The sequence below is a fragment of the Teleopsis dalmanni genome, chromosome 1, assembly GCF_002237135.1.
Source record: "Teleopsis dalmanni isolate 2A chromosome 1, ASM223713v2, whole genome shotgun sequence".
Taxonomy (NCBI): domain Eukaryota; kingdom Metazoa; phylum Arthropoda; class Insecta; order Diptera; family Diopsidae; genus Teleopsis; species Teleopsis dalmanni.
In genome coordinates this window covers 77,700,532-77,713,498 of record NC_051846.1, presented here as the reverse complement: position 1 = coordinate 77,713,498, position 12,967 = coordinate 77,700,532, and positions in this window count along the sequence as shown.

Genomic DNA, 12,967 nt, shown 5'->3' with positions numbered 1-12,967 from the left:
CGCAGCCTGTGCGTATTTAGTATGCGTACGAATGAACAATATTTGCAAATATGTTTGTGAGAATATTTATAGTATCACTTATCAACCCCACCCCAATGCTATTCCACCCAACAATTGATTTTCCTTCCTTTCAGAAGAAGTTTTGTGCAAAATTTGTCAGCTTCCGCCTGCTGAAGTGCTATACTCTGGTTGCTTTACTGCCACTCTAACTTTACTGATACTCGTCTGAACTCGTTGTGGTTATTGCTCTCTTGTTTTCATAGCTGTAGTTGTTGCTCCATTAAAAGTTCGTTCAAGTACGGAAGCGAAAACAATTATCTGCAGGAAGGTAAAACATAAATCCTTGAGTCGTAAGTAAATTACAATTTTTGATAAATTTTTTTCTTATTATTTTCTTATCATTCTTTTCTTTATCATCTTTTTTATTTTATTTTTTTTTTCGCCCTACTATAAGGATTAAGTTACTAAGTAAATCGATATTTTATGTCATTGTGTGGTGTGTTTATTTTGCAAATACTTCACCTAATTCAATTGTTTTTCATTGCACGTGAGGTACCCATTCAGGTGGAAAGATATATGTCTTTAGTTAAGATGATACTCAAGCTGTTCGAATTGTGATTAGTTGTATACGTGTACAAACGTTTACGTTTACCAATTTTTTTTTCTTGTTAGTAGATGTGATAGGGCTGATTTATTATCTTAAGATTCTTTATTTTTATAGGAAATTAATCTAATACTACTTTTGAATATGTTATTTGATGTCTTTGTTTCATTAATAAATTATGTACCAAATAAAGATATTACAACTACAGTTGTTTGTAGGCTATATTATTCCATAGTACTTTGAGAAGTGGACCCTCTAAAAGAAAAAAATGACACACTCTATAATATATAACTCCAGATACATATAAATAAAATAATGTACATCTTATTAAACATTATGAACAATATTGGAGACGATTTTTTAAAATAGAAATTGTATGTTTGATAAAAAGTTGATCTTTTAACTATTAAAGATATTGACAATATTGAGAAGTTTTTAAATCAACATCTTTATCAGTAACAAACGAAATCCAAAAATAATGTTGTTTCCACACAATTATTTACTAATGTTAGCTCTCTCAACAGCAACGCATTATTTCTAACTTTTGGTGTAGAACGATTAATCACAGACTTTATTCAACCTGACTGAGTTCTACTAAAAAGTTTTGTTATTAAAAAGTAACTAAGTTTTCTATATAACTTCATTGATCCTAAGGGCCATGTGTGCAGGCCCTTAGGGTACGGCATGAGTACAATTGTTGTTGTTTTCAATGCAAATTTTAAATTTGAGAACGAGAGAAAAGAAAAAACAACAAGCACGGTTTAGTCATGGTTTTCATCCATAAACAGCTTCAAACATGTAATAGTGTAGCGAAATAAGATTTAATAATAATGTATATTTCAGAGATGCATATTCATATAATAATGTCTTCGTGTTAATAAAAAAAATTATATCGGTTAAGAAATTAATTATAAGCTGTGCAAGCGACGTTATTTTGAAACCTACTACAAGAAACTTCTATATAAACAAATTCGTGGCTTAAACAAATATAATTATGGTTTCATACTTTCTATTGTACTGCCTTCTTCAGTAGTTTATATTTCTCCGATGGCGTTCTTAATAATGACTTTGAAGCAATAGTTCAACGATTAATAGTATGTTCTATACCGTAATGAAATAATATGAATAGTATTAGAAAATTAGTTACCTTGTGAAAAAAACATCACTAGTAATGCTTATTAAAGAAATTTCTCATAATCAAGTCAATTAATTTCTCTTTGAAAGTTGCAATTTTATAATACATAAAATTAACAATGGAATACGAATATTACAAAAACCTGTTAACTAAACTCCAAGATAATAAAAGAATATAGAGAGGTAATCGACGATCTAAATCGGTTGGCTGACATTACCCCCATCCTGGGTTTCTGGACATAGCAACATGGAAGGGAACGAGAAAGCTAACTGTTTAGGCCACTTTGGTGCTTCCCTGGACCTAGAGCCCCTTAAGAGTAGTACCTACTTACACTTTCTTCAACTTGCCTATAACAGACGGAAAGCACTTAAGTCATATGCAACTTCATCAGATCCTCTGAACTCATCAAAAGAAACACTGCAAGACTTACTGCAGTTTTTTCTGGTCATTGGTGTATAGGAACGCATGCAGAGAAACTGCACATTCCTTATAACTCTCACTGCAGAAGTCGTGGAACCCCACGGGAACAAAAAACCGTGACACATTTTTTCTGTGAATGCTCGGCTTTGGTGTCCAGAAAAATAGATTTTTAGGAAGATACTTTTTCCTAATTGAGATTTTCTAATGGTCTGCCACTGCAACAAACCAATCAACCAAACTCTAAGATGAATTAATTAAATTTAATATTATAAATTAATATTATTAATATTAGGAAGGAAATATGTTTATATTTCATACACAAATAAATGTATATAACCAAAATAAATACAAAATTGTGTTTCTGCTATAATTTTTAATATTAACGTATACAATTACCTTCTTAACCAATAAGAGATAAAAAACTTACATTTTACATTTAAAATAAAAACAAATTAAAGATGCACAACATTTGAAGGTCAGATATTTTAAATTGCCATGACTTTTAGACAGGCTATAAATTAGAACAAATTTACATTCTGGTAAAAAGTGTGAGCCGACTCCACCGCATTTGAAAATGAAAGCTTGAAAATACATTTTTCGGCTATGTAAGTGGAATAGAAAATTTAGCATTGCCTCAACAAAAACTGACATAGAAGGGCAAATTATTAATGATCACACGTGTAGGTACAAATGTATAATATATCACTGTGAAGACGACAAAAACAATTTAAAATTAAGCATATTTAATTATAAAATGTGTCAGGTTCAAAATCAAAGTATGTATGTGTATATGTTATTTTAATGTGCCAAAAACACCTGTAGATCCCTATAGATATTAATATTAATGTGTCAACTTTGAATTTCAAGATTTCTTCCCCCTTAGCCCTATATATTAAATATATTACTTTGTAGCGGGTGACAATGTCATGCACTGTCATGGCAATATAATTTAAATACAAACGTTATCTGTAAATGCTATAAGAATATTTTTCAAATTCTTTAACAAATCCATTAAACATTTTTGTAAGTAATTTCACGCATTGCAAAGCAAAGAAACGAGAACAGAGAACAATATTCCTAATAACATCACTTAACCCCCTGCGGAAGCAATTGTACTCGTATACTTACAATATTTGAATAAGAAAAAGATAAATGCAAGCAATTCTTATATTTATAATATATGAAAATATAGCTAATGAAGAATTCGGTCATAAAGACAAGATATTAAACTTACAAACTTACAATATAAAGAGTATTAAATGCTTTTGTTTTATATTAAAATTTTAAGTACTTACATATAAATATTTCAATAACAATGAAAATTAATTAACAAAGAAATTTCACTTGAATAAAAAATAAATCCTTGATATCCTTGAATTTATTTATGAAAAATTAAATATAAAAAGTAGTTTCAAAAGACCAATTATAATGGGTAACACTTTGAAACACCTATAAGGTCAGCCAAAAATTGAATTAATTAAAAATAAAACAATTTTATTGGAGTAATTCACTACTATTCGAAAAAAGTGCCCAATAACTATATTATAATTATATAACGAATAGTTAAATAAATAATAATTAAATATGTAATACGTAAATAAACAATAATTAAAAAGTAATTATATTTTAAAACTAAAGATACAATAATTTTTTCGTAAACTGGTGGATTCCCATAGTTCACAATTACGAAAAATTTTTTAAATAAAAAAAATTTGATTATTTTCAATAATATTAAATAATATCGTTAGAGTCATCAGACACAAACATTTTATTATCGCTCAAACCTAATATTTTAAATATTAATATTAACTTAATTAACACTGGCGATACAATACAAATAAAAATGTAGAATTGGAGACATAAATGAAAAATAATGTTAAATTTTTTGACAATGATGTATACTTTCAGATTCTAAAACTAAAAATAATATTATTTTTATGAAATCAAAGACTATGTGGATTAGAAGTTATGATGTTTCTATTAAAGTTTATAAGTGCAGTCGGCCATTTGAGTAATATAGTATTTCACATAATAATATATACTATAATATACTAGTTTAATTTACATTAAAATCTTAAAGCGTTTAATAGTTTAAAGTCAATCATTAAAATATAAAAATTATCATATACATATTTTACAGGAATGTATGGAGTAATTTATATATAGATAAAAGTGTATCTATAATTATTTAAAACAAAACTAAAAAAGTCTTATAAGGAACTAAAATTTACATTTTATGCAAGATGTATCCAAAGTTTTCAATAAAGAATATTTGTGGCCTTTAATTAAGTACAATATAATTTTACGAGTGTTTAACCAAATTTTCTCCACACATTGAAATTAATTAGAGTACGACCTTCAACTCTAATTTTGCAATTGGAATCGACTCGAAACGTTTTTCTCCATATTTAAGTTTCGGGAACAGAAAAAAGTCACATGGGAACATTTTAAATGAGAACAGTGGTTGATCGATCATATTCGTTCAATTTTTTCAAATAAATATGATCGATCCTCTTCCAGAATGATAGCATTATGCGATCGCTAAACACTCTAAAGTAACAATTGGAAGTAAACTTGTGAAAACATATTAGGCAAAGAATAGTTTTAAAAGTTGTCTTTGATATAAGATAATAAATCATAAATCTCAAATATCATAAGGTAACACAGTTCAACACAAATAATGGTAGTATCTTTTACGCGTTTTTTTGTTCAAATTAAAAATTCCGAGTACTTTTTATTCAGTTGTTAAAATAGCATATTTGGAATGAAGTAAATTTTATAAAATAAACTTATGAGTCCGATAACTCCCCTTTTTGGGTAAGATTCAAATAATGAAAATTGTATATATAATTAAATTTTATATCTTCTGTGCATTCAAAATTCTTTATCACCAAATGTAGTTCATATCAAAAATTTTAAAATAATAAAAATGTTATAAGGAATATAAAAACTTTCCTGGAATTCTAAATCAGTAAAATCGGAAAAGTATAAAAAAATGTATACGTTGGGAATATGAATTTGTTTTATAGCAGCATGATTGTATTGCTGCTTAACTTGTTGTTTTTTGCATTCGTTGTTGATATTTTGTATCTGTAGCCTTAGCTTTTGCTGTTGCTGTTACTGTTGCTGTTACTGTTGCTGTTACTGTTGCTGTTGCCAGGCGGCGCAATGGGACATTTTACCTATTGTTGCTGTTGTAATTTTAATTTCAACGGTGTGGAGGAGTTACTGCTGCCAACTGCGCCATGGTCTGATATAAAAATTATTCTTGTTTTCGTAACTGTCATATTACTTGTGTTGTTGTTGTTTTTGTTTTTGTTGTTGCTGTATATGATGAAACAACAAAACGTTTTTATTTTTGCATGTAACACTCAAGTACTGCACATACTTGAGGGAATTTTTAAAAGTGAAGGGTATGAAGTTTTGCACTGTGCGCTGAAGTTAGAGATGAGGTCGAAGATGTTATTCAGCGAAGCTTAATTCCAACGTGTCAGCGGTTTTTGGTTTTTTACTATATGTTTTCATATTCCCTTATACACATTTTTATTAAAAATTTTCTTTCATTTTCATACTGTTTGACTTAGCATACCGGTGAGAAAGTGGAAAAAGATTTTTCACCAAGTGTTAAAGTGGAATATGATTTATTTCTGCTTTGCAATGCAAAATATTATTTCCGCTGCTATTACCGCATACACATACATGCAAAACTACAAATCCGCATATAAACATTATATATTATGTTAATATAAATGCAGCATGTTGAATTAATATGTATCTAGGTATGTGTGTAATGGCATGTGCCTACAGGTCGTTTATTCCCCATGGATATTTACATTATACACAATATTGCTGTTGCTCTTTGCCTGATGATGTGCAATTGCTGCACAAACACTCCATGAATCTACCAACAAGGCTTGGTATTATCTCTTAAAAAGTTTTTGAATGTTTTTTTTAAATTCTGATATCTTCCTAGCAAAAATATTTATTCATGTTAAATTTAAATGATTTTTGAGTTCATTTTTTATTTGACTTTCAAAAAGTCTGCCATATTTTAGCATTGCCTTTGGTATACTGCTATCTGGTAACCACTTTACCACAGGTTTTTGGAACACTTATTGCAACCATGAGTTTTAAATTTTATTTTTTTAAACATGACGTACTTGGATGTAAAACGGTGGTGACGTTGACGTTGAATATTTTGATTAAAATTGTACTCAATTTTACACCATCCGTTACATACACAGTGAATCCTAGTAGTATACATCACACTGCCGGATCTGTTGCTGGTGTTTTATGTCAACCTTGATTAAATTCAAAAAAAGTAAGTATTTTTTTTGAGTTTTGCGAATTTATTTTACACAAACAATATTTCATAGGTGAAAAAAGTGTGTTATAAGAATTTGAAAAGTTTTCTAAAATTGTACTGTCAATTAAAATGACTGTTTTGATAATTAATAGAAATACATAATAGTACTTAATTATTATATGAATATAAAGTTTGCTTACAAAAGTTAGATAAGTGTTCATTGATTTTGAGCTAAGAATGACTAAAATCGGCTTTCTACTAGGTTGTTAGAAAAGTAACTTCTTTTGTTAGAAGGATTCGAATAGCAAAGAAAAGACAAGTAAAAAATTTTGGTTAATAGTTAATATTCGAATTTCTTTTTAATTAGTTTGTAGTCCGCATATAATTTGTTTGGACTGGAAGTACCATGCTTAGAACTCGTACCTTTTACTTTTTTGTTTTTCTGTATTTTGTCGAATATATTCTGATGTCCTCATTTTATGTAAAGACCTTACCGTTTAAATAATTTTGCTGACGTCACAAATAAGTCGTAAAATCTCCAACGATGTCGATAATGAACCATACTTTTCGTTATTTAATAATTTAATTTGTCCAGCTGATAACATGACACATCAAATTGATAGACGTGTTGTCCAGCATCATAAATGCTAGACTTTAATGAATTTAAGCTCTCAATGATCATGAAGTTGTTATTCATTTGTATCAACTGATGTTACGTAATGTGTCTCACCATCAGTATTAAAATAGCCGAAACGATATTTTCTAAATTAGAAAGAACACTAGCGCACTGTTTTTTAAATACACATTAAATCATTTTTTTTTTGCAGCATTCAAATTAATATATGTGTTAAGCACAAAACATACTATTTTTTACATTAACAAATTCTGTTTTATCCGCAGTAGTAACGATGTGATCAGTATATATAATGTTATAAGTAAGAAGTAAAAGTGTCTAATACTTCTACGAAATTTTATATTGATCCATTTAGATTTGAATATAACTGTGATAATCAAGTAGATGATTCATATAAAATGAAATGTTTACGGGATTGCAGATCTACATAAGTAAAATCGCAAATAAGCTAGTTTATAACATTTTGTTAGAGCATTTGCACGAGAAAATGTTATTAGGAAGATGAGTATAGTAAAACAAGAACTCTCCTGCATAAAAACTTTTAAACAATGTCTGTAACTAATTCAGCATAATCTGATAAAGTATGTGCATAAATATGTAACTACATTAATGAGATATACTTATAGATATTTTTTTATATAAATTATACATATTGTATTATAGATATTATAGATATTTGAATATATAATATACTTCAGAAATAAAAGAACACTCAACACAGTGAACCTTTTGTAATTAACGCGATCCGAAAATATCAGTAGTAGTACCTTGAAAAGACCAAAACAATAACAAGGACATTCTATGTGACAATTTTAGGCCACTTAGACGATGAAATTAAAGAAAATTTCAGAATGACAGCACAATTAGTGGAAACAAGTTATGAAGTACTATTACATCCTCCACTGTATCCATTAGATTTGGCTCCATCAGATTTTAATCTATACTCAAATTTAAAAATAACAGCCTCGGAGAAAATTTCAATTGAATTTAAACATAACCTAAGCAACTAATGAATATCAAAAATACTGTTTTTCAGAATACATAACAAAACCGGCTTAGAGACGATCCTTCTAGCTCAAAGACGACTTCGTTGAAAAATAGATTAAAAGTATGTAAAATTTAAGACACAGAGACAGTCCTCCTAGTTCAAAGAGGACTACTTTGAAAAATAGATTAAAAGTAATTAAAACTTGAGTGACACAGAGACGGTCCTCATAGCTCAAGGGGGACTTCGTTAAAAAATAGATTAAAAGTAAGTAAATATTAAGTTTTTTCTTTTCTTTAACTTGGAATTGTGTATTAAAATTGATTTTAATTTATTTCTGAATTTAGAAAAAATGTGTTGCTGATAACAAACTTCGTTTGAATTCGGAACTAATCTTTACAACGATTTAGTTTCTTGAGGACCTAGAAGAATCGTATTTTTCGTATAGTATAAAAAAAATTTTAATATCGTAGCAGCACGTTTACAGACCTCAAAGGGAATTATATTAAAGAATAAATCCAAGAATAACTAAATATTAAAATTTAAAAAATTGTTTTATTTTCAGTATTTTAACTTATCAAGCTGCAGTGAAATATGAGTGATTTAAAAAATTATCTATATTAATTAAAAAAAAAAAATAATATATAAAACGTCTTTTAAACTAATGTACGTAAATCAGTAAAAGCACACATTTGTTATTTATTGATGGTTTACATAGGTTTTACAAAATCCATTGTAAATTATTTGATGTTCATAGAGTACGTAAGTTTTTGTCTCTAATATGATTAAAGCAATACATTTACAAAATAATCCGTGTATTCAGTAAATTTGACATTCAATTTGATATTTCAGTTTTTAATCTATAAGCCTAAGTTTGTGCATGTTATGCATTAGAAAATCCATTCAAATAAACTGAAATTGGCAACATTATTTTATAATATAAATTTAATTTAGTTCCATTTACATAATACCAAAAAGCTTTTAATCCACTTATATTTGATATTTGAAAACCAAGGGAATAAGCAAAATAAGCTAAATTTAATAAATAACTGAATTTTGTAAAAGCACCTGAGTATACGTAATTTAATCTGTATCAAGTATTATGCACAAATATTAAAAATAACATTAATAAGTCAACCAGAACCTTTGTGCTAGCTGGTGTATTACAAAGGCCAAACTTTACAATATATATAAACCAATTTGAAATGAAAACAGTTTTTCCAAGAGAAATCAGTAATAAAAATAAACAAAAAAACCACAACGAATGAAAAATTGATAACGTATTCAAAGAACCGGAAATGATTTCTGAATTCAAATTTAAATGAACGGAAATAATTCAGTTCAATTTTTTTTTTCTTTTTGCAAAATATACACTCACAATAGCAACGTAAGTGAGTATAGACTTCAACGTACCATACATTAATGTATCGATATTAAAATGAAAATCAAATAAAAGCAAATATTGACATCGAATACACAAAACATGCCATGAACATGAAATCGTAAGCACAGAATGGACATAGACATGGACATGGACATGAACTATTATGGCCATTGAATTATACTTTGATTATGCTAGGATACAGCACAACAACGACAATAATATCATCGCACCATCAACTACCGAATGAGTATGAATACAACACAGAATAATGCTATAGTAACAGCAAGCAAACATTGTTAAAGGATCATCAAATGTAACAGCATTGTAGATTCTATACATTTTATGTAGTAAAATTGTGTAATTTAACCAAAACGAGAATAACTAAGAAAGCATCAATCATAATGACTTTACTTTGTTCGCTATAAATGCGAAATAAAAAGAACATCCGTAATACAACTTAAGAGGAAGAACAAAAAGCGCCATAATAAAATTCCAGCACTTACATGAAAAACGTATGTATAAAAAACTGACCAAAAATTTTGTTTATAGTACTCGTATAGGGTATATGATTAAAGTTAGATAAAACCAATATAGATGTACTCTCGTAAATATATATACATATATATATGTATATATATGTACAACACATCAAAAATTATGCATTTTTATTATAGAAAAAGTGAAACACATAAAAACCCTGACGCTTTTACGCTGATGTGAATTTAATGAATGATTGCAATTTAATTTTATTTTTCATTCCTTTCTTTTTCATAGATGGTTGACTGATTTACAAAAAGAGTTATTTTTCCTAAATTGCAAATTGTTGTTCTGGTATTGATGATGTGAATGTATATTATTTGAACTGAATTACTTTTAATTCAGACATTTTATTTCATTAGTTTTGTAACTTTTATTTGAAATTAAAATCAGTGAAGTATTATATCCTCATGACATCAAATACATATTTCAATTTATTTATTTAATTCCTCTTGTGATTTAAAGAGGATGCCATATTATTCATGCTCTAATATACTTTTGATAACTACCCTAAAATGCATATAATTAATCCGTCTTGTTTTAATTGAGGGAGAATTCTATTAAAAAAATTGTAAGTAATATATTTGTAAAAAAAATATATTCGCTTATTAAGTAAAAAAAAAACCAAGGGCCACAGCATACCCAATCTAATAATGCATCGCAATTAAACTTACTAAGTTCACGTGCTTTAATGATAGTTTATCGAAACTGTTCGATTATTTTTTTTATATTTATATACATAATTACATTATTACATTATTATTAGTAAAAGTCATAATTAGTCAACAGAATCAACTATTTAAAAACAATTAGTCAGTTTATAGGCTGGGTCATACTTGTTCAAAAAACAAAGAACATAATAAATGCAATAAATAGCTGTACTTATTTCCGCCGTAAACAAACTAACCGAAACCGGAGAATAGACATCTTGACTCACAGTCAGGCATGTAAATCTCATTACGTGATGAAGAAACTGATAATGAAATGCCTAGAAATAATGATTATACCAAACCAAAACAATTATAAATTCATTCTATGGATTTTGGGGTATTCTTAGATTGATATTTATATAAAGTTGAAAGTTCTTATAACACTTATAGATCTTAGGTTGTTAAATCAGATTTGTTGTATTTTTGAATTATATGAAAAAAAATATCAAACCAATAAATTTCTGCTTACCTTAATAAATGTGTGCAGCTTAATTTCGGAAGAAAAATACAGGAATAGTCACGATAATAAATAAAGCAATTAACACACAAACATACCTAGTATCAATTAAAAAAATAGAATATGCTCCAGCAAAAATTAGTTTAATACAGTTAATTTCAGTGACTTAGTATATTTGCTTTATTATTAAATTGCGAATATAGTTATTACAAAGGACAGGTAAGAAACAAAAGCAGAAAGTTAAAAGATATCAAATTTGGTAACAAAAGAATATACAAAAATAATTTGTAGTCATAAAAATGGTCCTGTTTGTTGTCCAAATGGTCCTGCTTTATTACCAGCACGGGTAATAAAAAAAAAAATTTAATTTCTCTACAATTTACTATTGATTCAAGTCATTTTATTTAGCAAATAGATAAATCTATATATTTATAAATCGTCATTATAAAATAATGAACTACTAATGTAATGAAAAATAATGAATTGTATATTTACTCCATTTTTTTAAAATAATAAACAACTACCTATACCATAGATTGCATGTGTATCACGAGACATTGTAAAAAAATAATCAAATTTTAAACATACTATGTAAAATGAAATATCATTGTTGGTGCTAGAAACCGTTTTTGTGTAAGTGTTGAAATAGAAGCATCTTCACTTGTAACCCCGAAGGCATTTTGTAGGCGAAAGAAGGGAAATATATTACGAAATCGAGAAAACAAATATCACTTTACCGAAACAACTCATTGGAATTATAACACGCAAATTGCTAATGGGGACCCTTATCTAAGTCTTTATATCAGAATTGTTTGAGTATAACAAAAAACTTTAGAATTATAAATTTCTTCTGTGCGTTGTTAAACTACACAGTCACAACGAATGTGCATAGCAGTTTCCCCATCTTCGAGGCATAATCTACAGATTAACAGATAACCGTAGTTTATGAAGGTGATATATTAGACCATAATGACCCGTAATGAAACCCGTCATCAACCTCAAATTACCTTTTGAGAATTTTAGAATGTTTTTGTAGGAATACGGTTTGATCAGTGCTTTGTTTTGTCTAAGTTCTGAGTTCTCTTCCCAATACCTTAGCCGCATATGATTCTCGCTCTACTTGATTATTTGTTTTGTATAAAAGTGTTCTGGCTAGTTCATAAGCTTGTTAATTTCCCAATACTCCTCTGTAACGCGGAACCCAGTAAAATCTTACTTTACTCCGAGCTACATCTGTAAAAGCCCGTAACACTCAAGAACCTATTAATAACAGTTAACAGTTAATAAAATAATTACTGTTATTTGTACTTCACTTATTTCAAATATATTTTAAGCATATTAATACTGATAATTGTTTAAATAAAATTCAAAATTCAATTTCAAACTTTCAAATAAAATTATATTTACAAAATTTATTTCAAATCTTATATATATTATATACAGACAAATGCTATATACATATATATATAATCTATCTATGTACAATTTTAACATCTCATAACAAATGTAGTTGTATAAAGGGCATTTACGTAATTTTTAATCAACTTCAGTTCCTGTCATTTACTATTTTTATGTATGAATTTTGATTTTATTGACATGATTTCATTTCCGTTATATTACGAAAAGCAAAAAAATATACGTATATACATATATATAAAATTTCAATATAGTATTTACAAAACATATTAGTGCCACCCTTCACCTATTCTCTTTGTCCTTTTAAGCAATAGTAAGCAAATTGAATTACGTTTTTTGTTATATCAAATACATAACAAATAAACAAAATTCAACCATA